Here is a 27,480-nt window from a genome sequence, read left to right as displayed (position 1 = left end):
CTGGTGTTCTCCAAACTAAAATTGTCTGTAACAGTAGTCCCTTTCAGACTTGTATAGAAATACCAAATTTTGTTGGGAGATTTACTTTTGTAATTAATATTTTGTAAATGGATAAAAATAACCCATAATCAATAAATGTTATATAAAATTTTGTGTTACTCTTTTCGCTGGGATTAAAATTTAAATGTATTTTTGGAAGGTAATAAGGAAAGCCTAGTTTATTTAAATGTTAACAACATGTAAGATGGAAACATTTTGGCACTTTTTAAAATTTTTCCACAAAGGGCTGGGGATGTGGCTCAAGTGAGTAGCGTGCTTGCCTAGCATGCGTGAGGCACTGGGTTCGATTCTCAGCACCACATAAAAATAAAATAAAGATATTGTGTCCACTTAAAAATAAAAAATAAATATTTAAAACAAAATTTTCCACAAAAAGAAAGTTAAGATCTCTCAGTTTTTGTTTGATCCATGTTTCAGATATAATCTTGTATTGTGTCAAGAGCCCCACCTTACCTGAGATGTCTACCTCTCATCCTATACTCCATGTTAGTGTAATTGAACAGACAGATGAAAATGATGGGAACATGAGGTTCAGAGAATAATTGTACAAAATGGGCCCACAGTGCTGACCCTCCATGTGCTTTCTTTGCCAAAAAGCACTCTTCCTGCAGCACCTGACCTAGGCAGGGGCAGGGGTCAAGCAGTCAATGTAGGTAATAAATGATGGTGATGGAGCGAGGACTTGGACTAATTAATAAAGAAAGAACAATGGGTTGTTTTCCTCTGCTGGGCACTCTGGATTGCTAACAATTTACCTCTGCATTCCTGCTCCCAGACACAAACCTGTAGAAGAAAGAGATGCAATAATTAAAAAGAGGGTTCTGGATTCTATAAAAGAGAAAGATGCACCCCCCTCCCAGGGACACCAAGCTCTGGCGCCCTTAGGAGATGTTTGTCTCTATCACTTTCTTTTAAAAACAACTTGCTTTCTATACTTGCTTCTGCATTTCTTGGGTGTTTAATCTTCAGCAGGGGAACAAAGACCCATTCCTGATCTCCAAGACCAGTACCATCAGGCTGGTTTCAAAGCAGGCTAAACTTAAGCTTATTTAAAGTTGTGTTCAAAAGATAGATTTTTATTGTAAAGATTACTCTGATCTTGGGGCTGGGATTGTGGCTCAGTGGTAGACCTCTTGCTTAGCACATGTGAGGCCCTGGGTTCAATCCTCAGCACCACATAAAAAAATAAATAAACAAAATAAAGATATTGTGCACAACTAAAAAATAAATATTTAAAAAAGAAAGAATTCTGTGATCTCAAAATAACCAAGGAATATAATACAATACTAAGTAAATGTTTGAATAAATTTTAAAAGATGGGTACACATTATTGTTATGCCAGATTCATGGGACCCCAATATACCTCCAGGATCTGAATCTGATGCAATCACACGGATTGCAAGCTCGAGTCTGGACTCACAACTGTTTCCAACTCAGCGGTCCCAGGGAGTGAATCCTGGTCCTTTGTTCAGTGAGGTTTTATAGGTTTTTGGGGATACTCTATGCATCACAACAATACACAGCAAATCATTCCACACCACGGGAAAAATCAAACAGCAACTCGTAGCATTGATTAGCACATTCACTGGCAGGAACAAGTTGGGTAGGGGTGATTGGTTAGTACAAGAGGGGGATTTATTTGAACTGATTGGTTTAAGCCAGGAGGGGTGTATGTACTAAACTACATGGTTTCCTAACATATGTTATCAACCACTATAAACTACTGGGGTATCATCTGGCATCCCAGGTATTTTCCCTGTCTCATGCTGATTGTGGTTGCTAGGGGGTTGCTATGGGTCCTCACCTAGCCTAACCGAGTCAGGGACACCTGGCGCCAAAGATCTCTCCTGTTATTTACAGACCAACAACTCAGCAGGGTGGGTATGTGCCTCTGAGTGCTCTGTGGGTTTTTCCAAGGACAAGGGTCACGCCCCTTTCCTTGGACAGGCTTTGCTCTGAGGTAGAGGCTGGTTTCTCAAAAGTGAAGAAAGATTACTGTGATCTCAAAATAACCAAGGAATATAATACAATACTAAGTAAATGTTTGAATAAATTTTAAAAGATGTAACATTATAAGAGTGTTTTTAAAAGTAAAATTTGTAAAGGGTCTCATGTGATTGAGTTGATAAATTTATGGAGGCAAAATAGATACCAAAGATGTATTAGTGCTATTATAGAAATTATGTTTCTTGGTTCAAACCTATTATACAAACTAAATTTTTGGTCTTGTTAATATTTTCCTTATAGAACTTTATGATTTTTGCCTGTTAATGTTTTGAACAAGTATTTCTTCTAACAAGACCACCTGACTTAATTTTGAAATAAGCCTTCAACTATAGGACAGACAAAATATAAGGCTGACTTGCAGTACTAATCCTGACCCCAGTTAAATGAAAGTGATAAATAACTGTAAAATTGTAAATATTAAAGTTAAAATCCACTACCCTCCATTTAAGATGGGTGAAAGAGGCCTGCTGGATATTTAAAACCAAAACAAAATTAAGGAAATTAAAGGGCTAAGAAAAACATAGCCAATATTTGGCTCTTGCCCTCTGAGGTCAGCTAGAACCCAGGGGACAACAGAACTTCTCTAAGGATTTGCAGCTCATGGTCACATCACCTCCCAATTAGGGGAATCAAAGGGACCCCGGAGGAATAGGAAGCCAACCAGTAGTGCGCATTCTATAAAGAGGAGGGTCATTGGAGAGAGAAATGTCCCTAATGCTTCCGAGGGAAGGCATATGTGATCAGTAAGACTGACCCATCCTGGTAGATGGCATTTGAGAAGCTAAGAGGCTTTTCAAAAGTTCTCAAGAGTGATCCCCTAGGGAATTTGAACTGACTCTTAGTAACAGGAAGAAACAAGGTCAATTTCTATCAACTTGATTTTAAGTACCCGGTAGGACGGTATAACCAAAACTATAATCCTACATGGGCATTTTTTTCAAAAGGCAATAATTTTTTAACATAGCTAGAGATGTACATTTGTGTCATGACTCACAAAAGTAAATAAAACTGGGACAATATAAAGAAAAGGTGTTTGTACATGAATGCCTGATGCATGAGTATGTTCCAAGTTAGTGTAAGACCTACAAGTCTCCTTTACCTCCTACATAGTTGGACTGGACCATTTGTGTTTCTGGGTTTCTTTTCTTTCTTTTTTTTTTGCTGGTATGATTATTATAAACTGCTGCTCAAACTTTCCTTCTAGAGTTGCAATTCATCTCTTCCAGCCTGACAACTTGATTTTAATCAAGACCTGTAGAGAAGACAGTCTTTATTCAATTCAACCAAGCTGGAAAGGAACTTACCAAATGTTCCTGATCATGGGGATGGCTATCTAAACTACTAATAAGGAGAAATCTCGTTACCAGTGGTGATTTTCACCTCCAAATATTTGTATATAGGATAGATGACCATACCAAAGGGTGTAACGAAAATGAAACCAAAAGGTATGAAAAGAAAAAGGGGGATTTGTGATAAATATCAAGTCTGGTGGTTCATTTTAAAAATTTAATATTCAGTCTTAATTGGATTCAGTCTTAATTGGATTCAGTCTTTAACCTGCCTTAATTCTAAAATTTGCCAATCATGTAGATTGCCCTGAATTCCTCCAATCAGAATGAAGGGCTATAGGTTTAAAATATAAGCAGGTGGACTGCCCACCCACGTGCACTTGCTAGCCAGGTATATTAGCATGCCTTTTGCCAGAAATAAAGTTTTGCCTTGCCCACCCACTTCTTTTAAAAACATATTTTTTAGTTGTTCATGGATATTTATTTATTTATTTATATGTGGTGTGAGAATTGAACCCAGTGCCTCACACATGTGAGCCAAGCACCCTACCATTGTGTCACTACTCCAGTCCCATTGCCCACCCACTTTTGAGCACATATTTGATTTGTTGTGGCACCTTGTTTTTTCTAACAATAGTCACTCACACTTAGAGTGTACTATTATTAGCCATTCTCCAGTGTGAAGATTCATATTTTTATAACTTCATTTCATCTTTAAACCATCTTAAGACTTTCATAAGATTTACATTAAACTCCAATACAATGCAGATTTGAGGATTCAAGTACTAAGTTCAAAGCCATTGATTTTTCTCAAAGCAAATACTTGTAAACATATTGACTTGAGAGCTGATGTTGTACATATTGACTTAATTAGTAAACTTGGGTGTTCAAAAAAATCATAGGTGTGTATTTTATTTTTTAACACAAGAGACACTGCTTTTCTTTTGAAGAAAGGGTTTCACAAAATGTAGTCTTCTGACCTCATGTGGTGTTCCTGATAAAATCATTGGAACAAAACTACCATTTGATAATTCTTTTCAGTAACCCTTATTTTACTGTGCTATAGAAAAATATAACTAGAATACCGAAAGTATTGGAACATTTCTGGAGACAGAGAAAAAGAGCTGATGTCATGTGGTTCCTAGAAAAATAGTATATCTCCTGCAAACATTTCCAAGGTTTCATGAGAAGTTCCTAAGAGGCATGGAGGGAGAATCAGCAAACCTATTGTTCTCTCTGTAAACTTTCAGCAATGCCTATCACCACATGTCGTACAGAAACCCTTGCAATTCCTACTTCCATCTTCGCCACCCAACTCCTTACTATGCACAATGCAAGAATTATGACTCAGAGCTCCATTGGCATCCACACAGCCTATTTTTGCAACAAAGAACCCTAATGAAAACACACACACTATTCTTAAGTGATGTCATCAAGCTATAAATAGCAATTATTTGTCCCTCTCATAGATTTTAAAATGTTTGCTGGTCCAAAAGAAGGAAAACCTATGGTTCAAATAAAAAGGGAGAGAAAGTGTGGGGTATGCCATTTTACCACCAATTATGTGTGAAAACCCTAGGCCATAGAGCTGGAGGAAGAACTATGTAGTTAGGAGAAAAGGGGAAGTATTCCGTGGAGCTGGCCAAAGCAAAATTACTTGGGTGCTGCCTACATAGCCTTCATGCAGGAGCCATGGATTTCCATCCTGGTTGTAACACACCAATAGTGGGAAAAGTACTTATATCCTTTGGGTCTTGGTCCTTAACTCTAAAATAGCATTCCAGTGCTTCTGCTAAATGCTTTGGGAAATGAATGAGATAACAAATGAACAAGAAAACATCAGATCTTTTTTAAAAAAAATTTGGTTGTAGATGGACACTATAGCTTTATTTTATTTTTTTAATTTTATGTGGTGCTGAGGATCAAACCCGTGCCTCTTAAGTGCCAGGCAAGTGTTCTACCACTGAGCCACAACCCCAAGGAGATCATCAGATCTTAAGTGATCAGATGACGTCACTCAAGAATGGTGTGTGTGTGCGCCACTGAATTGTGTATATTAGTTGTATTCTGTTTCTATTGTCTATTTTAAAACTGTTGATGGCGGGCCCTGTGTGTGGGTGCCTGTGGTCACCGCCTCCCCTTGCGCTGGCAGCAGGAGCTCGCCCCTAGTGGACCACAGGGTGGCAGAACGGTGCAAGGTGGTGCAGGGCGGCGGGATCAGGGGGCGCTGTGAGCGGACCAAGGGTGGACCATGTGCTGGGCACCCGGAAGCCGGCGCGTGGGGGTGGCGCTGGAGCAGGCCTGAGCAGTGGCAAAGCTCCTGGCGCACGAGGCGCAGCAGCTCCAGTCAGCAGCGGCTGGTGAGGACACTGCCCACATGGACCGCCCTGTGGAGATGCTTTGCCATCCCAACAACGTGGAGATCCTGCCACCGTCAGAAATACGGAGGAATTTAGAAGGTAATGTCCAAAATGCCTCCGGGAGTATAGCTCTAAAAGGGAAGAAACCTCGTTTTAATGTGTCACTGGTTTGTTTAACTAAAAGATTTACGGATCTCATCAAATCCGCTCCTGGGGGCATCCTGGACTTAAACAAGGCTGCGACAACCCTGGGAGTACCGAAACGCAGACTCTATGACATTACGGGCGTCTTGAATGGAATTGACTTCGTGGAAAAGAAATCCAGGAACCATGTTCGATGGACAGGACCTGACCTTAGCAACTCCGAGGCCTTAACCCAGAAACAGAAGCTGCAGGAGGAGCTTGCAAACTTAGCAGCAATGGAAGGTGCTTTGGATGAGTCGATTAAGGATTGTGCTCAGCAGTTGGTTGAGTTAACGGATGACAAAACAAATGAAAGTTTGGCCTATGTGACGTATCAGGATGTCCACAGCATTGATGACTTTCATGAACAGATTGTCATTGCTGTCCGAGCTCCAGAGGCAACCACGTTGGATGTTTCAGCTCCGGGAGAGGGCAGTCTCACAGTTCACGTAAAGAGCACCAGGGGACCCATCGACGTGTACTTGTGTGAAATGGAGAAGGACCACTCAAGTGGCGAGACATCTGAGGGAGCAGAGACCTCTTCATCTGAAAGCCAACATCCAGAAGGCCATGAGGAAGGGGAAAACTCCCCTCAGCAAAGTGAAGGTTTGCCTGAAGTAAACAACATTTGATAGCATTGGAGGACTGATGGGTTGAATGTTTTTCACAACTTCCTATTTGGATGAATGGTGCGTGGATTTGACTCTGAGAACAAAAAATCATGCAGGAAGTTCTCTCCCTCTCAGCAGCATTAAGGCCAGTAGTCTCTTTGACTAGCTCCTTATCTAGATGACTGGATAACTATGGTTTCTGCATTCAGAACTAATGCTTTTAAAATTATTCACTGTTTGGGGGAGGGAAATTGACATCTTTCCTCCAGGAATAACTTCATAACAAAGAGGATCTGGCACAGACAGTTTCTGGTATACTCTGTCTCTCTCTCTCTGTCTCTCTCTCTCTCTCTCTCTCTCTCCCCTCCCCCCAACCTTTTGTTTCTTTTTAGCTATCTATAATATCAGGATCCAATCTGACCTAATTATAAAGTCATGAAATATAATTTTCTCTAATTCAATCCCCAGTATTTCTTCATTCCCCTCCTCTCCTCCCTCCCCACTATTCCCTTCCATCTACTCTACTGATCTTTCTGCTGTTTACTTTTTTTTAAGAGAGAGAGAGAATTTTTAAATATATTTTTTCAGTTTTTGGTGGACACAACACCTTTATTTTATTTGTATGTGGTGCTGAGGATTGAACCCAGCACCCTGCGCATGCCAGGCGAGCGCGCTACTGCTTGAGCCACATCCCCAGCCCCTGCTATTTACTTTTATTTCTCTCTTTCTTTTTAGTTAGTGTCTTGTGCATACATGTGATGGTGAGATCACTGTGGTATAATATGTACATAGGAAAGTTAGGTTAGATACATTCCGCTGTTCTTCCCTTATTCCATCCCTCTCTCCTTCCTCTCCCTCAATCTCCTTGATCTGGTCTACAGATCTTCTAGTTTGCTGGAACCCAATTTTTCACCTCCTTTCTCTCTCTTTTTCTTCCCACTTATTTTGGACTAGCTTCTGCATATCAGAAAAAACTTTCAATGTTTGACTATCTGAGTCTGTCTTATTTCACTTAGCATGATAGTCTCCAGTTCCATCCATTTACAAGCAAATGCCTTAATCTCATTCTTCCTTATGCTGAGTAATATTTTATTGTGTATACATACCACATTTCTTTATTCATCTGTTGAATGGCATATATTTACAATAGCTTGGCTATTGTAAATCATGCTGGTATAAAGGTTGATGTGCTCTGCCTTCTTTTAAGCATTATGTTGTATAGCACAAGATAATTGCCTTACACTACTGGTTCACATTTGCAGTTAAGTTGTACATTGTATAGGAGTATACATGGATCTAAATATGATGTTTCTGTGTATATCTGTATAATGTTTAGATTACTTATGATATATGTCTAAATGACCTTTTCACCCTTGTATAAGCCATTAAGGCATATATGGAAGGTTACAGACAAATGCTTGGATTTTCTTGAATGAGGGTTACAGGAGAGTTTTCCAGACTTTTACACATAGAAGTATCATAAATGTTCTATACATTTAAATTCATGGATTTAATTAAAGCATTTTAATGTGGTTCCCAATGCTGAAATTGGACTCCAATACTTCTTGATGTCAAGCTACCTACAAAGCTATTGTGTCCCAGCAGACACTGGTGGCATACCCCAAAGCTTCAGGGGAAAGTACAGAAATGCCATCAAGTAATAGCTTAATTCACTAAGACATGAATTCCATCATGAGGAATTGGAAACTATGTTAAGCTTTTGTGATGTATGTCTGTTTGCAACCTTGCTGCTCAGTCAGAGGAGTTTTTCTCTGCATGAGTTGTACTCTGCCCTCTCTCCAGCCATCCCCACATTTCAAGACCTAGCTATTTCTACCTCAGTGGGCTGTGCCTCAGTTTACTCAGTAATTTACCATTAGACTATGACTCCATGAGGGACATGCATATAAATTAAATCACATAGTATGTAAATTGTGAGTAAAACTTCTTTCACTAGACATAAGGCATTTGATATTCAGCCATGTTCTTCTTCTTCTTCTTTTTCTTTTTGTACCAGGGATTGAACTTAGAGTCATTTGCCTACTGAGCCACTTCCTCAGCCCTATTTTATTTTATTTAGAAACAGCATCTTAATGAATTTCTTAGCACCTCACTGTTGCTGAGGCTGGCTTTGTACTCGTGATCCTTCTGCCTCAGCCTGCCAAGCCACTGGGATTACAGGCCTAAGCTATCATGACCAGCACAGCCATGTTCTTGTGTATATCAGTAATTTCTTCCTATTTATTGCTCAGTAGTATCTAAATGTATGGGCACAGAAAGAACAGTTCTTTCATCCATTTTCCAATTGCAGGGTGTTTCAGTTCTTTTCAGGCATTGGTAATTATTAATAAATTCATCATAAATACTCATCAATAGGCTTGGATTGAACATGAACATTTTTGATTTTTGTCGTGTTGGGGATCAAATCCAGGGTCCGACTGTGGTAACCATGTACTCTGCCATTGAGCTATGCACCCAGAACCTTAGCATAACTTTTTATTCTCACAAATAATTATCTTACAATGGTATTTCTGGGTCTGAGAGAAAGTACATATTTCATTGTATAAGAAACTTCTAAGCTGTTTTCCAAAGTGATTATCATATTTCTGTCCCCTGTGAAAGCAATGTATGATAGTTTCAGTGGTACTGCTTCCTAGAGAGCTTTCAGTAATGTCAGACTTTGGGGGTCCTTTATTTTTAGGGAAATTTAATTGAGCAAGGGAGTATTTCTAGCATGTTAGAATAATATTGTGTTTGTGTAGGTAGGATGAGAGTGAAAATAAGAAGGAACTCTTTCATGGCCACAGATTTAACATAAAATAATTTAGAAGGTTTAGCGTATTCTCTTCAGTGCTTAAGTGTTCAGATACTTTCACTATTACATGGTTTTATGTTAGTAGTGAGAGTATGAGTATGAGCATATAAAATACATACAGTAATACTTGCTTTCTCCACAGCACTGAAGTATATGCATTACTTTGCTAAGGCTGCCATAAAAGAGTAGCACAGATGGGTAGCTTAAACATCAGAAATTCATTTTCTCACAGTTCTGAGGCAAGGGGGCTAAGACAGCAAGGTGCATTTTCTCATCCACATAATCTTGCTGGAGGCTGACATAGGGACATTATTCATCCATCACACTAGTTCCAGTGGAGCACATTCCTCCTTTCCCTGCCTTAAGGTACAGCAGTGAGGTATCAAACTTGCTTATTTCATTGCATTATGGCCAGGGGCTCCTAACCAGTTCAGTGACCCATTGCAAGTGCTATCTATCATAGAGCACCTCCACTTCAGTGTCCAACTGTGGGATGAAACATATGAAGCTAACTCAATGCTCATCTCGCTTTTTTGTTTCATTTGCACTGTAGGGCTGTTTGGATCTATTTGGTTTCATTGTCTTCTTACTGGCCCCATGCACGAATGTGTCATAAGTCAAACATCCAACTGCGCTAGTGATCTTCAATGCCATCTTAGCCATCACAGAGCTTGTCAGAGACCGATTGACAAGTTAGAGACAATCTATGGTGTTGTGAGGAATTATTTGACCATACTGTTAATTTTTCTAGTGTCACACTCAGTATGGGGTAGTTTTTGACATATAACACAGATTAGTGTTGGCCTTGTCAGACCTATGTTTTTTCACAAACCATCTTTATATGCCGTTGTCTAACACCAACATTTCATTATAATGATTATGTAAATCAAATAACTTTCTGAACTCAAATTAATTTAAAAAGGTAATCTGGGGGTTGGGGTTGGGGTTGGGGTTCAGTGGTAGAGTGCTTGCCTTACACATGTGAGGTAGTGGGTTTGATCTTCAGCACCACATAAAAATAAATAAAGTTATAAACAGTAACTGATATCCCTACTTGAAGTCAAAATCAGTATCACTTGCTAGATGTAATACAATGATAGATGACCTAAAAATTGAAAATTTACAGTCAGGCATGATGGTACTATCTTAACATCACATCAAGGTGGAACTGAGGCAGGAGGTTCACAAGTTCCAAATCAGCCTTCCCAACTTAGCAAGATCATTTGAAAATTTACAAAAGCAAGAGGGCCAAGGATATCACTTTGTGGTAGTGCATACCTGTGTTCAATCTCTAGTACTGCAAAAAAAGTGAAATAAAATAAATTTATAAAACAACTGGGAAATTTGAAATGAAAAATGGAATATAACTACCAAACACAATCCACTGACAATTCACTTATTTTGTATGTTATCTCATACATTTCCCAAAACACTCAGGCGAAATATTGCAATTTCTATTTTATAGTTGGGGACACAGACCCAAAGATATAAGTCCATTTCCTACCAGGACATGTGCCAGAACCAGGATGGAAGTCCCTGACTGCTTCATGCCACAACCGGTAAGAAGAGTCTGTGGGCAAAACATAAGTAACATTACTACATCCAGCTGCACAAACTACTTTCCCCTTTTCCCTATTATGTAATTCTTTCATCCAGTTCTGTGGACTAGGGTTTTTCACATATAATTAGTGGCACATTGCCGCAGACTGGCTGGGCACAATTCAGGAGCCACTTGTCAAAAGAAACTAACTTTATTTTTAGAACTACACACGATAAACAAAACAGCTCCTCAGGAAAAAACCCTCAGAGCCCAACTGCCACCACCGGCTTCCCACAAGCCACACACCCCAACCCAGCCTCTTCCTCCCACAATCCTCCTGCTCTTGAGGCCGATTGGCTGGGTCGCATGGGCGGAGCCAAAAAAGTCCCCAAATGAGCAGCTCCGTGGTCTGAAAGGGCAGGGAAACAGCCCAATGAGCATCACCGCAGAGGAGCCAATCAGCTAGATGTTGCTAGATGTTGCTGGGGCCGCTGTGAGCCAATCATCAGCTGGTAGTCTGAAAGGGCAGGGAAACAGCTCAATGAGCATCTCCAATGAGCATCACCGCAGAGGAGCCAATCAGCTAGATGTTGCTGGGGCCACTGTGAGCCAATCATCAGCCCGCAGTCTGGAAGTTTGCTGGCAGCTGGAAGTTTGCTGGGGCCCCTTCGGCTGTGGCTCTCAACAGCACATTGGGATACCCTATCCTTTGTCTCCTTTTTTATTTGTACTTGAGGTTTTGAGATATTTTGGAACAGGACAGGTTTTTAAAAATATTATCAGAGGAAGAAATAATTACCATCTATAGCCTGGAACATCACTTAAGAATGTGTGTGAATACTCAGTAGAGCCATTTGTTTTGGAATTACCTTTCTGCATGTGTATATGTCAAAGGGGATCTGAGATGTAATTCTTGCATTGTGCAGAGTAATTGGGGTATATGTTTGGAACAGGCAGTAGGAAGGACTTCTGCATGACATGTGATGATAGGGTGAGTGTTTATGGAGAGGAAAAGGGTTTGTTGCTTCTCTCTAGGTGCCACTTATTAAATTCTGAAGATATAGCAGAAATGTTTGCAGGACATGTTTTAAGAATTTTACAATGCATATGTGATAACAGTTCTTTCTTTGACCCCACAAATATTCCAAATGGCTTCAGTATATTGGTTATATTTTTCTAAAGCAGAGTAAAATAAGTGCATTACTAAAAGATTTTTTAAATGCTAGTTTTTGTCCCAATGTTTTCATCATAGACACCATGTGAAGTCAGTGTGCCACATTTTGAGAAACCCATTCAAGATCAAATAAAGCCTTTTAGTTGAAACAAAATATACACACATATTTCTTTTTTACCAACCCATGAAGCTACTATTAAATTCAACACATACAGGACTAGTCAACAAGTTTAGAAGTATTTACTATGAAAAAAATGGAAGGCTTTGAGAAGACACTCCACAAATGCTAGAAGAAAATGTAGGCTCAACAATCCAACATATTGACAGTCACCCACTTCCTTAAAATGACACCTAAAGTGCAAGAAATAAGTGGTACACCATCAAATTTAAAAACTTCTGCACAGGAAAGGACACAATTAAGAGCATGAAGGAACAGCCTATGTAATATTAGCAGATCTTTGTAACCTACACCTCAGATACTTGGTTAATTTTATTGTTTGGATGTGAGGTGTCTCCCCAAAGCTCATGTGTTAGACACTGCAAGAAGGTTTAGAGGAGAAATTATTGTGTTATGAGAGCCTTAACCCAATCAGTGAATCCCCATAGGGATTCACTGAGTGGTAATTGAAGGCCGGTAGGGTGTGGCTGGAGGAGGTGGGCATAGGGGTCATGGCTTTGGAGTATATATTTTGTATCAGGCTAGTGGAGATTCTGCTCTGCTTGCTGATCACATGCGAGCTGCCTCCCTCTGCTGCTCTGTTCTGCTGTGATGTTCTGTCTCACCTTGAGCCCCAAGGAATGGGGCCTTCTATGGACTGAGATCTCTGAAACTGTGAGCCCCTAAATAAACTTTTCCACCTCTACAGTTGTTCTGGTCAGGTCTTTTAGTGACAGCAACATAGAAAGGGAGACTAAAATAGTTAATATATACAATATATAAAAAACTAAAGAAAAAAACCACCAAAAACTAAATTACTGAATGAATACATAAAAAGATCTAAACAAACACTTCCTTAAGGAAGAAATACAAATGGCCAACAAATTTACAAAATATGCTTCAACATCTCAAGCAATTAGGAAAATGCAAATCAAAACTACGCTAAGATTTTATCTCGCTGCAGTATGAATGGCTATTAACAGAAATACAAATAATAGTATGGTAGTAAAGAAGTAAAGAAAAGGTACACTTATACAATGTTGATGGGACTGCGAATTAGTACAACCACTCTGGAAAGAACGATGGAGCATTCTCAAAACACTAGTAATGGAACCACCATATGACCCAGCTATCCCACTCCTCAGTGTTTATCCAAAATAACTAAAATCAGCATACTACTGTGATAGAGACACAGCAGACTCAGTCTGCTTATGTTTGTGAACTGAATAAATTTATGATCAGGGCCAGGGAGTTGGTGACACACATATGTAATCCCAGCTATATGGAGGCTGAAGCATAAGGATCTCAATTTCAAGGCTGGGCTACGTAGTCATACCCTGTGTCAAAATAAAATATGAACAGGGCCAAGGATGTACCTCAGTGGTAGAGTACTCCTGGGCTAAGTCCCCATTACTGCCAAGAAAAAAAAAATCCTGCTCAGTTGCTGAAAGAAGGGAAAGAAATATAGAAGCAAAAAGGAAGAGGGAGGGAGGAACAGACAACAGAACAGAGAAGAGAAGAAACATAAACATTACTTCATGAAGTCTGAGGGGTGGGCAAGAATTTGCATAACACAGACATCTTCCTCACACTCAGAATGAGTGATTCTGATCTATATAAACTTTCCCTGCTTCATACATCACAAAAACTAGGAACTAGACTGCTGATTATAGTTTACTATTCTGTCACTCCAGGCTTCACTGGGAAAAGGGGTAAAAATGACTTTATTTCCAAATAGCCAGCTAATTCAGAATTCTTAGACTCTGAGAATAGGCATTAAGTCTCCATACAGAAAAAAAGGAAAACAACAAGCAGAGTATATCCTCATTTGCTTAGTATTGATGAAATTGGTATTCCTAAATTATAATTTCATTCAAGCACAAATTTCCTGATTAATAAATCATGAAAAACAGAATACCTCTCCAATTTATATCTAACAAAAGCAGAGAATGCAATCATCAATGGTAGGCAAGATGGCAGAAGTGAGCTAGGCACTTCTCATCACAACATAGAAAGGGGGCAACGAAGGAGAAGCAGAATTGAGAGGTGTGTGACAAAATAGATGCTCCAAGATTCAATATTACAAAGTCTGAGACCTGGAGAGACTGAAACATAGGTTATTAGAGTAGAAAATAAACTCATGAGTCCCCTAACCCCCAACATGAATCTGGGGATGGCAAGGGGGAGAGGCAACAGAGAAAGAAAGAGGGAGTGAGCAGAAATTATCTTAGGTTCATGCACTTAAAAACATTTAGAAAGACAGACAAAATTTAAAGGGCGATAGTCACAGCAGGGTACGTAAAACAGAGCAAACAGCATAAAACCAAATTGTGAAAAGAAAAATAAGTCGGAGTACACAGCTATCTTATGGAGCCATCAGTCAACCAGTCACTCTCTTAAATCAGCATGGTGTCTTCCCATGCTCAGACAGCTAGCTACAAATTAAACCAGAGGGAAGTATTCTGCAGTAGCAACTCTTAAGAATCTGACCAGGAAGAACTTCTAGAAGGACCAATATTAGCTATAAATCATTGAAACCCCCTCCCCTCACCATGACCAAGGGGAACTGGCTGGTGAGGACCTGTGCCAGGAACTGTGCCTAAGCATGCTCAGCCACTGGAACCCAGGCAAGGGTGGAAAGTTCTGTGCAGAGGTCAGTTGATTGATTCAGACAGATGGCAATGAAGCAGCTTTGGCCTCAAACAGAGGAGAGTAAATTCACCAGGCCGCAACCACTGACTTTGGGGAGAGGCACAATGGGGAGCCTAGGGATGGGCCCTGGGATCAAGGGAGCAGTACCAGAGTTAAGCTGCTTAAATATCCAGTAATATAGAGAGCTGGCAGAAAATTATCAGTGTCTATGTAGTAGGAAGGAGCTGATCCCACCCAAAACTGGTGCACAGCCTGAACCATAATCACAAATAAAATAATATTTAATATAAATGGTCCAGTGTCTTCAACCAAAAGACAAAAGTTGGCAGAGTGGAGTAGAAACCAAGGCCCAATGATATGCTGTCTGCAAGAGACTGACCTCACAGACAAAGACATCCACAGAATAAAGATGAAAGGATGAAAAAAAAAACCATGTAATTCACATGGGACTGGTAAAGAATCAGGGATTGCTATTCTCATATTAGATAATGTGGACTTCAAGCCAAGATTAATCAGAAGAGGCAAAGAATGACACTTCATATTGCTTAAGGGAATCAAACATAAACAAGATATAATGATTGTAAATGTCAAAATACACTCTACAGTCATGTATATCTAAAGAGAACAAATAAAAAATAAAGAAGTAGGACAGTGTCAAGTTAAAAAGCTTCTGCACAGGAAAGGAAACATAAAGAGCAAGTCTACTGAATCATAGAAAATTATTGCCACCTGCTCCTCAGATAGCGCATTATTATGCAGGATATACAGAGACCTCAAAAAATACCTGCTCCCCCAATCCCAAATAACCCAATCAATAAATTAGCAAAGGAACTAAAGAGACACTTCTCAAATAAAGAAATACAAATGGTCAACAAATATATTAAAACAATGTTCAACATCTCTAGCAATTAGAGAAATGCAAATTAAAACTACACTGAGACTACACAGCAATTATCAATAATACAAGTAACAAATAAATGTTGGTGAGGATGTGGCAGGGGGAAAGTACATTTACACATTGTTGGTGGGATTCCATATTAATTCTATTACTCTGGGAAGCACTCTGGAAATTCCTCAAAAAACTAAGTCCTGAACTACCATATGACCCAACTATACTACTCCTAGGTATATAACAAAAAGCTTTAAAATTAGCATCCTACAGTGACGCAGCCACATCAATATTTATAGCAGTTCAATTCACAATAGTCAAGCTATGGATCCAACCAATGTGCTTTCAAATGATAAGTGGATAAAAAAATGTGGTATACAATGGATTATTACTCAGCCATAAAGAAGAATGACTTGATGGCATTTTCTGGTAAATGGAAGGAACAGAGGACTATCATGCTGAATGAAATAAGCCAGTCCCCAAAAGTCAAATGTTGAATGTTTTCTGTATTATGTGGAAGCTAATCAAAAATAGAGGAGGGCTTCGTGTTCAAAACACTAGAAAAACTAGGGAGAACAGGAACTTACCTCAACATTGTAAAGGCTATCTATGCTAAGCCCCAGACCAACATCATTCTAAATGGAGAAAAACTGAAGGCATTCCCTTTAAAAACTGGAACAAGACAGGGATGCCCTCTCTCACCACTTCTATTTCACGTAGTTCTTGAAACACTGGCCAGAGCAATTAGATGAGAAAAATTAAAGGAATACAGATAAGAAAGAAGAACTCAAATTAGGACTATTTGCTGATGATATGATTCTATACCTAGAAGACCCAAAAAACATCTACCAGAAAACTTCTAGAACTAATAAATGAATTCAGTAAAGTAGTAGGATATAAAATCAACACCCATAAATCAGAGGCATTTCTGTACATCAATGACAAATCCTTTGAAAGGGAAAGGAGGAAAACTACTCTGATAGAATTGTTTGAGGTCTCAAGGACCATGGTGGAACTTCAGATGTTAAGGAGTTAATGTCCTCTGAGCTCTTGGCAGACAAGAGCAAGCAAGAACAGCAGACTATTCTCAGGATATGCTCAGTTGACATGGTTAGAGTTGACATAAGTTCCTATTGAGACTAAGGATGTGCTTCATGTCTTTCCCTTGTGGTGGAGTTATTTTGGGGAATGTTCCTGTTATCTTATGCTTAGCTGCTGGTATAGATCTACTATAAAGACTAAGGATATAAATGTAAACATAGCATTGTTTTAAAGAAGATATTTTAGTATTTTGTCTGTCTAACTTCAAGGTTGCATTCCGTGGTTGGGAACCCACTGTAAACTATAAAATGCTGTGATTGCCAATAATAAACATCCTTAGCTGCACCAAGCTTTGTATCCCCTGTGTCCCTTCTTTCATCTTATTTGGTTCTTCACTTCCTGACAATACTACTCCATTTACAATAGCCTCAAAAAAAACTTGGAAATCAACTTGATGAAAGAGGTGAAATATCTCTACAATGAAAACTATAGAACAATAAAGAAAGAAATTAAAGAAGATCTTAGAAGATGGAAAAGTCTACCTTGTTCTTGGATAGGCAGAATTTATATTGTCAAAATGACCATACTACCAAAAGTACTATACAGATTTAATGCAATTCCAATCAAAATGCCAATAACATTACTCATAGAAATATAAAAAGATGTCATGAAATTCATCTGCAAAAATAAGAGAGCCAGAATAGCTAAAGCAATGCTTAGTAAGAAGAGGGAAGCATGTGGCATCAGTATACCAGACCTTAAACTATACTATAGAGCAATAGTAACAAAAACAGCATGGTGTTAGCATCAAAACAGACAGTTAGACTAATGGCACAGAATAGAGGACACAGAGACAAACCCCCAAATATATTTGTCTAGTATAAGATAACTGTATTTGTCTTAGACAAAGGTGCCAACAACATACATTGGAGAAAAGATAGCCTCTTTAACAAATTGTGCTGGGAAAACTGGAAATCCATATGCACCAAAATGAAATTAAACCCCTATCTATATCTCTCACCAAGCACAAAACTCAACTCAAAGTGAATCAAGGACCTAGGAATTAAACCAGAGACACTGTGCCTAATAGAAGAAAAAGTAGGCCCAAATCTCCACCATGTCAGATTGGGCCCTGTCGTCCTTATTAAGAATTCAAACTAAAAAGCTTCTTCTCAGCAAAAGAAACAATCTGTGAGGTGAATAGAGAGCCTACATTTTGGGAGCAAATTTTTATCACTTGCACAACAAATACAGCACTAATCTCTAGGATATATAAAAAACTCAAAGATCTTAACACCAAAAAACCAAATAGACAAATCAATAAATGTGCCAAGGAATTGAACAGACATTTCTCAGAAGATGATATACAATCAATCAACAAATATATGGAAAAATGTTCAACATCTCTAGCAATTAGAGAAATGCAAATCAAAACTACTCTAAGATTTCATCTCATTCCAGTCAGAATGACGGCTATTAAGAATGCAAGCAACAAAAAGTGTTGATAAGGATGTGGGGAGGGGGAGTTACACTCATACATTGTTGGTGGGACTGCAAATTGATGCAGCCAATATGGAAAGCAGTATGGAGATTTCTTGGAAAACCAGAATGGAACCACCATTTGACCCAGCTATCCTACTCCTTAGGCTATACCCACAGGAGTTAAAAAACAGCATACTACAGGGACACAGCCACATCAATGTTTATAGCAGCACAATTCACAATAGCTAAACTGTGCAACAAATATAGATGCCATTCAGTAGATGAATGGATAATGAAAATGTGGTATGTATGTATATATATATATACATACATACACACACACACACACACACACACACACACACAATGGAATACTATTTAGCATTAAAAGAGAATAAAATCATGGCATTTCCAGGTAAATGGATGGAGTTGGAGAATATAATGCTAAGTGAAGTAAGACAATCCCAGAAAACCAAAGGCCAAATGTTTTCTCTGATATAAGGATGTTGATTTATGAATTTATGTGATTGAGGGAGCATACAAACTCTAGATAGAGTAAAGGGGAGAGACAAGAAGGGAGGGGGCTTGGGGGTAGGAATGACAGTGTAATTAGATGAATATCATTACCTTAAGTACATGTATGAAGACAGGAATGGTGTGACTCTACTTTGTGTACAACCAGAGATATGAAAAATTGCACTCTATATGTGTAATATGAATTGTAATGCATTCTGCTGTCATATATAACAAATTAGAATAAAAAATAGGGGAAGGGATAAATAAAGAATAAAAGAAAAGGTCAGTGGATTAGACAAAGGGGATGAAGGGAAAAGAGGTAGGATACGATAGGGAAAGACAGTGGAATGAATCTGACCTCACTTTCCTACGTTAAATACGTGAATTTAGCACAATAAATCTCACTAATATGTACATCCCACACAACACTACTTTTTAAAAAAACAACTATGCATAGATAGCAGAAAGATCAGTGAGTAGAGGAGGGAAGGGAAAGGGGAAGTACTATGTACTAAATTAGAATAAATGATAGTCTATGGTTTTCTAATTATGCAAAATGAATCCTGTTGTTATGTATAAATAAAAGAACCAATAAAAATAATCATCATGGGCTGGGGTTGTGGCTCAGTGGTAGAGCGCTTGCCTCGCACATGTGAGGCATTGGGTTCAATCTTCAGCATCAAATTAAAATAAATACATAAAATAAAGGTATCATGTTCAACTACAAAAAAAATTTAAAAAATAATCATCAGGGTCCAGATCCACCTATGCTGGCCTGTGCAGTTCCAAGGTGCACAGAAGGCTGGTTCTGCCCCTTCCCTGGCAGGGCAGACACTCGCTAGAGCCTAGCCTCTGGTGCAGGAACATCCCTACTGACCAGCAGATTACCATGGGAGCCGAGATCCAGCCCAGACCGCCCACACCAGCCCCCGCAGGACCCATGCTCTCAGTAGGCCCGGTTCACCTCTCCCACGGCAGGGCAGACACCCACCAGAGCCTAGCTTCTAGTGAAGGACTGCTCCTTCCAACCAGCAGACTATGAGGGAGGTCAAGCCCAGTGGCCTAGATCCACCCACACCAACGTGTGCAGGACCCAGACCCAAGATGCAGTAGCATTCATTGAGGGATAGCAGCAGGGTCTCGAAGCCCAACATCAAGGTGAGGTACAGACAATCTGCATGGCTACTACAAGAATTTAGGGAAGAAACTGTAATATCTCAGACCCACACTGCAAGAAAGGAAGACACACAGACAACATGAAAAAACAAGGGAGAAAAGTGCCCCAAACAAACCATGATACTAAAAAAATAATCATCAGAAGAAATTATTCTAATATATATGGTTTAAATTCACTGTTTTTTAAAAGGGCAAATATCAGTTTAGAAGTAAAGGACTCATCCAGATTTCCACAAATGATTAGGGCTGGCATGAGACTCTATTCAGTGCCTCAATATATTTTCTAGGACCTGATATTAGTATTATATAGTTGCTAAAAATAGAAATAATAAAAGCAATCTGAAAATTGTTACCCATTAATAAAGACATATTTCACAATTGGTAATTACTTTTTTTGCTATCCAACTCAATATGGGGTAGAGTCAATTTGTCTTTTATGTGAAAGTCAGAAATTTGGGGTCTGAAATACTTTTCAAAGAATCTTTGTATGTGAAAAAGTTGTTAATGTACTGGTAATGTTATCCTTATGTTATTAAGGATAAAATATGGAAAAAAAATCTGTATAGTAATTAATGGATTACACACCTCCTTCTGGTACCTGAGTAGACTCCAGAGTTTTACCAACGCCCCTCTGACAAGACCATCTCTTTTTTACCTCTAGTCTTTGGCTGAAGCTGTTCCTAGAGATCATCTTCCAGGCCAGACCCTTAAAAATAGGTTTTTGAGGATCATTAGCAAGATGGAGAAATAGGAAAACTACCAAATTTACTTTCTCATGGATGCAATGAATAAATATCTAATGAATCTTAGTATACTTTGGCTTTGGTAGTGCTAAACATATTCAAATACTAAAGACACTTCAATATGTACTAATATAGTAACCTGTATGCCAGTATCCTGAATTATCCAGCTTTTACCAACCTTACAGTAAAACAACATCAATCAAAGAAACAGTGTCACCATTCACTGGAATCCTTCCTCTTTGAACTGTCTCTTTCCAAGTCAATACTGGGAGATTTGACATTACAAATAATTGAGCAACAAGCATTTTAAGCAAAACCATTCAGTTTTCTTACAAAAGGATAGATAATGAGAAAATACTAAATACTATGTTGAAACTGAAGTTAGGCTCTGTCTCTACCAGGCAAGTGTTCTTTGGTCAGCCACTACATCTCTGCCTTGGTTTTCAACGGTAGGAAATAACTTAATGTCCCCATGTAGACAGGCCTTATTATATTATTATGTTAGAAGATGTCAGCTTGGAACCCTCTATGCATGATAGTGTAAAAGGTGTCTTCATTTTGGATGCAGTGACTAAGAAAACTGATTTTATGATTAAACTGAAGAGCATTTCCTCGGATTTACTAGTGTACACCCAGCCCTAGGCAGCAAGGTTTCAAAGACACAAAGCAAGTCTCAAAGGAGAAGGGAGCATTCTTTATAGCAAGAGAAGTCAGAAAGTTACAAACTATTCTCTCCACTTTTTCAACCAGCTTTCAGGAAGTATTTGGAATCCTTTCCCAGTGTTTTCTTCCTTCCTGTCACTGAGGATGTCATAATGCAGGAGACACCATATGCTTTGCCCCACAGGCATTTTTCTTGTACTTCCCATCATCTGCACATCAGGTTGTCCTTCACTTTTACTCTCCTGACCAGGTAGTCATATCCCAACCTTCCCTTGGTGGCTCTTGTTGAGACAGTTCCTAACCAGACTGCTGGTCCTTTTGGAGTATGTGTGTAAAAGTGAACAGTTTTGTTGATTATGCAAGTGCTGATGAATATGCCTAACACATTGATATATGTAATCACAATGACATTTTATCAACCTGATTCTGTATATTATGTCTTGATTCACTTACTTTTAGTACTAGAGTTTGAACCCAGAATTGCTTTACCACTGATCTATATCCCTAGTCTTTTTAATTTTTGGTAAGGGTCTCATTATTTTGCTGATGGTCTCACTAAGTTGCTGAGGCTGGCCTCCAACCTGCAATCCTCCTTCTTCAGTCTCCTTGGTCGCTGGGATATCAGTCATATGTCTCTGTGCCTAGCTCAATTATATGTACTTATTTTTAGCAAAGCTCCTGTTCCCACAGTGAAGTCACTCCCTCAGGAGTTATCTGCAAGGATTTTGTAAAGGATTTTAACCAATGCTGGAAAGGATTATGCAATCTGCTATTAGTAAGCATCAGAAAGAAGTCATCAGGCATATTTCCTGGGAATGTAAGAACATCCATCCAGGCCAGAGCAGAAAATAATCCTCTTGGATCAATGCTTCCTTCAAGAGACCAATAGATACTCCTTATCAACAGGGAAGAATATTATCAATATATCTATAATATCAACAAAAACTTCTCAAAAGTTAATTTCTGGTAACAGATAACATTGAATATGAAAGCATTCATGACCACAGGCTTAACAAGCTGAGCAGATTCTTGTTCATCTTGTCTTCCTCTAGATGCATTTCTTGGTCTTCCTTGTCTTGTCATGTTTCACACTGAAAGCTACATAATGCAATTTGAAATACACATTTAAGAAGCTAACATATTTAAACATTTCCATTGACCTCCAGATAATATGTAATTTTTTTCCTAAAACAACTACAAAGCGACAAACATGCGAATGGTTAGTGTAGAAATTTAATTGACTCATGTTATCCTTACTATGTGTTGCAGTAATTCACTTGCAGGTCAGCATGGGAAAAGAAAGAAGAAGCAGAGCAAGCAAAGCAGCAGCAGAAAAAAAGTCCTTTATTGGGTACAAGACATCCTTTTATAGTATTGTGAACAAAGAAGGCAGCCTCAACATCAATGAATCAGGTCTTTTAGATAATTAAACATAGCACACAGAAGTTTTACTTTCTAATCAGAAGTGACCCGCTTCTCATGGCTAATCTACTCTCAGCCTGGAGCATGCCGAGCTCTGCTCTTGTTAAGAACAGATAATAAAATTTTTCTCAACGCCCTCCTAGCCCACTTGGCAGAACATCCCATTTGCAGGCAAGTCCTCCCAAGGACAGCAGACACCTCATTTTCAAGCATGTCCACTCTTACCTTATCTAAACCTTGAAGGAGCCTCTCGTTTGTGAGCAGGCCCTCCCAAGGATAGCAGACACCTCATTTTCAAGCGTGTCCACTATTGCCTTCCTATACCTTGACAGAATATCCCGTTTGCAGGCAAACTCCATCAAGGACAGTAATAGTAACACAGTCACATCTGATTCTCTACACTATGAAAATGAGTCTTCAGTATTGATCCAAGCTTCCACATCTGCAGGTCAGGGAGCATATTGCAATTCATGTTTTCCAGCACTCCTCAGACATGGCAAGAAGTTGTAAAAACATTTTGCATTTCATTGTATGCACTCTCCCAAATTCATGCACACATTCATTCAAAACTAATGTTAGGTTATCTTCCCCCAAGTGAAAAAATGCCAAAAAAACATAACCTTATAATTGGACTAAAGTTCTGTAAGGAAAAAAATCTATAATGAATGTCTCATACAAATTCCAGAACATTCAAGTGCTTGCCAAATAGAGAGGATTACTCCTTATCTTCATTTTCATCCTCCTAACCAGAGCCTTCTAATCTGTCACCCTCAAATTGGTCAGGTCAGATGTGATTCAGTGAGGCCAACATCCTCAATATGAAAGACAGTGGGACTGTAATTTTTTAAAACGTGGGAAAAACTTTCAATTTATATAGCAGGGTAATTGTATTTCTGTATGCTTCCCCAGTGCTTACAGAACCATTATTTTTTTCCATGCTGGCAAATAAATTGCTTTAAGTTACATAGCACAAGAATACATTTTGGATGAGGTTTGGTTGGACGAGGATTTCCCATCATGGAGACATGTAGGAAATTGCTCATAAAGAATAAAAATTCATATGGTTAAAACATATGTCACACTGCCGGCAACTAAGCCCATTTGCTTCTGAGAGAACATTTTCCTGGAGTGCACAGTCTCCTTAATTCCCTCCCAAAACCTTTATGACCATTTTGGTACCATCCAGAGCACAGATGAGATGCTGAGATACAAATCCCTAGGTATGACACCACTAGTGCTCAGCACCTCTCAGGGATGTAGTCATGACCCATATTGTCCCCATATTTTGAGGCTAGTTCCTCACTGCCAGCCCTGCTTCCCGTCACAGTCCCAACTGAGGACTCAGGAATCTGTCCTGTGGGCCTGGAAGACACTTCCAGGAGTCCCATAATTCCATCACAACCCACAACATCTGCCCCATCTTTATAGATAAAGTACAAAGATAGCCATGTTCACTGCTTACTCCCTAGGCCCAGTCCCTCCAGGATCGCAAACCCCCTGGAAGATCCTTCTCATCCAAGGCCATGGATCCCACCTGTGAGAAGGATGATGACCTCCAGTCCTTTCTAGAGAGCCTTGAGCCCAATATGCTAAAAGCCCACTGGTGCCTTCTCACACTCCTGGACACTAGTACTTCTGACAGGACTGGTCTAAGGACTTACCAGCTGATAATCAGCAAGAAGTAATGAAAACCTCCCAAAAAAGGAAGACAACTCACCTTGGCACAGATTTGGGGGCAGAAGGCAGAAAGCAGGATGCATGCGTAGTAACAGATGCACAGCAAGGAGCATGCACACCAAGTTGGCTGCCTAAAGTGGGGGCTGGGCTTGCCCTGTCTCACTAGAGATGTCTTGTCTTACACAGTGAGATCCTTGAACCTCCCTTCCTTTCCCCTCCTGGAACTTACTTTCTCTATTAGGATCTTTGAGAATAAACAAACCTAGGTTATTCTTAGGAAAATGTGTTTCAGAAAGACACTTTGAAAGCAAAACTTATTTAAAAACTTAATATATGTTTCTTAATATATATTTTCCTTTTCATTACTCTTCTTTTTCTTTCTATTTTTTCTTTATTTTTTGTGCTTCTAGGAATTGAATAAGAGGTATTCTATCAATAAGATACGTCCCAAGCCCTTTTTATTTTATTTTTATTTTCTGAATTGGGTTCATGTAGATGAGAGGCTGGCCTAGAACTTGCAGTATTTCTACCTCAGCTTCCTAAGTTGCTGAGATTGCAGATATGTGCCACTGCACCTGGCCTTAATATCATATTTTTGTACATAATTTGAATATGTACAATTCTTTTCCCAACACTGTTTCTTTTTTTGGCATGATTTTAATTTCTTTTCCCACTCCTAGAGAATAAAAGCATTCATACATGTTTACTTTTGGGGAGTTTATCATGTACATTTAAATCTCTGTATTCATATTAGACTTCATTGCCTATATCTGTCATCATTCATACGGAGTATGATTCAGAAATATTGGTAGATATTGGTCCTAGAATCTAGGCTAACTACAAATGACTCAATAAATAGGAGATAATGAATTCCACATAAAGACTTTGGGTGAGAAACTAATTAGCAAAAGGTCCAATTCATGCCATCAGAATGCTGGAGGGATGTGCTTCCTGAGGACTTATGCTTGATAAGTCCAAAAATGGCTCCAATGTTTCTTCCAAGGGCAGGCTTCCACCTGTTGTTCACCTCTAGCTTCCTCTCTTCATTTTTGTGGGAGACTACCCCTGGACAACCAGAAGTGTTCAAAGCATCATAATTTGGTTTGCATCTAAGTAAGTAGTGAAATAGTAGTGGTAACACACTTGAAGCAGGAAAAGCTATTAAAGACTTTACAGAGGCATGAATAATTGACCAGTGATCCTAAGGACTCTTTCTGGGCTGCTGAGCTAGGAGTTGGAGCTTGAATTGACAGAAATACCTCTACCTGAAGGATGGCTGAATTCTCCACATAACCAGTGCTCCCCATCTTCTAGACATGAGATTCTAAAGACAAATTTAGCTTTACATAGGACACAGGGGATACAGGAATTTCAGAAACTACAGATTCTTGGCAGCTGACATTAGAGTTCTATAAACAGTGTCACATAAGCTCAGACTGGTATTTGATGTTAAATCAACTGGTAGTTGATGTTAAATCTATTCCTTATCATATTAAATATACCTCTCATAAATTGAAAGAACACTAAGAATATGGAGATCCTTTTGCTATGGCAAAGCAATGCATGATTCAGGTTTACTCCAGCCCAAGCACAGATTCCACATGATGCCAAGAACAGAAGAGACCATAGACACTCACCTGCCATTTTGCCTCTGAGTTCTTGTCTGTCCAAGTGATGCAAAACAGACAAAACACTGTTATCTGCAGTAACCCTAAAAGGCCCATTCAAGGATCATCTTTTTATCTGAAAACATTCTATGCCAAAGAAAGAGTACAAAATGGGTTCTTAGTGTATTTGAAAATACTTTTATACAACAATTTTATGCTCCATTGAGGATATAGTATAATACACTTTGCTGCTTCCCAACATGAAGCTTGTAATCCAGTTTTCAAATGTTAGAAATGATCACACATGAAGTAGAAAATATCTGTAAAACAGTTATATTTGTATGTTGGTCAATGCATATAAAAATATATTCACTGAAACATAAATATATCTCTGTATGATTATAAGCAAACATAACATTAATGATTTATTTAACCACAGTTAAACACATCATTTGTGTGTTAAAAGAGTTTTTAGGTAGCTTCTTATGAAATTACAAATCTCAGAAACTTGGAAAGGAAAAAAATCTCAGCAAGGAATCATGTTCCCATTAAAAGTGCCCATTTCACCACACATTTATAAATGGTATCCATGAAATATTCCCAGTTTTCTGAAATGATCAACTCCTTGCTCATTTGATACAGAAAATTTTATTTCCAAATTCTTAGAATTTCTAATGATGCTCCTTTAACTTTGTAATTTGTCCATTTGTGGGGTTGATTTTCTATCTTAATTTTCATCCATTCATGTTTTATTTTCATAATTATTTAAAGTATTTCACTTCAGTGCTTTCATTGAGGGTGCTTGTATTAAAAATTACCCATTTATCTAATTGTACGATGAATAATTCCCCTAATTATATACTTTCCAAGGTTGTTGATGACTTTTTAATAATTGTATATATACATATGGGGTACAATGTGCTCTTTTGATATGTGTATATAACGTAAGATATAATTAGATCATAAAACAAAAATGGTACACATGGAACCAATGTTTACTTTAGAGTGGTGGATAATTTTTATTTTACTCTTTTATATTTTAGGATTTAGTACAAAGAACATGTACTTTTTCCCAGAAAAGATATAGACATTATTTTACAAAAATACAATATTAAATTCCTTTATATTATATATAATAGATAATGTTGACATAAGTAGTAATGTGATTTCATGAATTAATTTTTTATAAAGTCAGTATTGATTTTATGCACCATTTGAGGCATGGAGAATAGAGAATACCTTGGTTTGCAGTTCTTTTGTAGTTAAAATAATGGAATAGAACATTCTGTGCCCCACAAAAAGGCTAAAATATTTGTAGAGCAGTATTTTATGACATCAGTTGTCTTTATTACTTTTACCACCCACAATGAAAAAGGCAAATAAACATGATGCTCAATCAATAGATTAGAACTAAAC

General features: G+C 38.6%; 1 pseudogene; it reads left to right on the top strand.

Annotated features, from left to right (window-relative positions):
• Window positions 1-5,733: 5,733 nt before the first annotated feature.
• LOC143638509 (transcription factor E2F6 pseudogene) lies at window positions 5,734-6,531 on the top strand (annotated as a pseudogene).
• Window positions 6,532-27,480: the final 20,949 nt, after the last annotated feature.

This window comes from Callospermophilus lateralis, chromosome X (genome assembly GCF_048772815.1).
Source record: "Callospermophilus lateralis isolate mCalLat2 chromosome X, mCalLat2.hap1, whole genome shotgun sequence".
In the NCBI taxonomy this organism is placed as follows: domain Eukaryota; kingdom Metazoa; phylum Chordata; class Mammalia; order Rodentia; family Sciuridae; genus Callospermophilus; species Callospermophilus lateralis.
The sequence above is the reverse complement of the archived record's forward strand: the minus strand, read 5'-3'. Positions and strand labels throughout refer to the sequence as shown.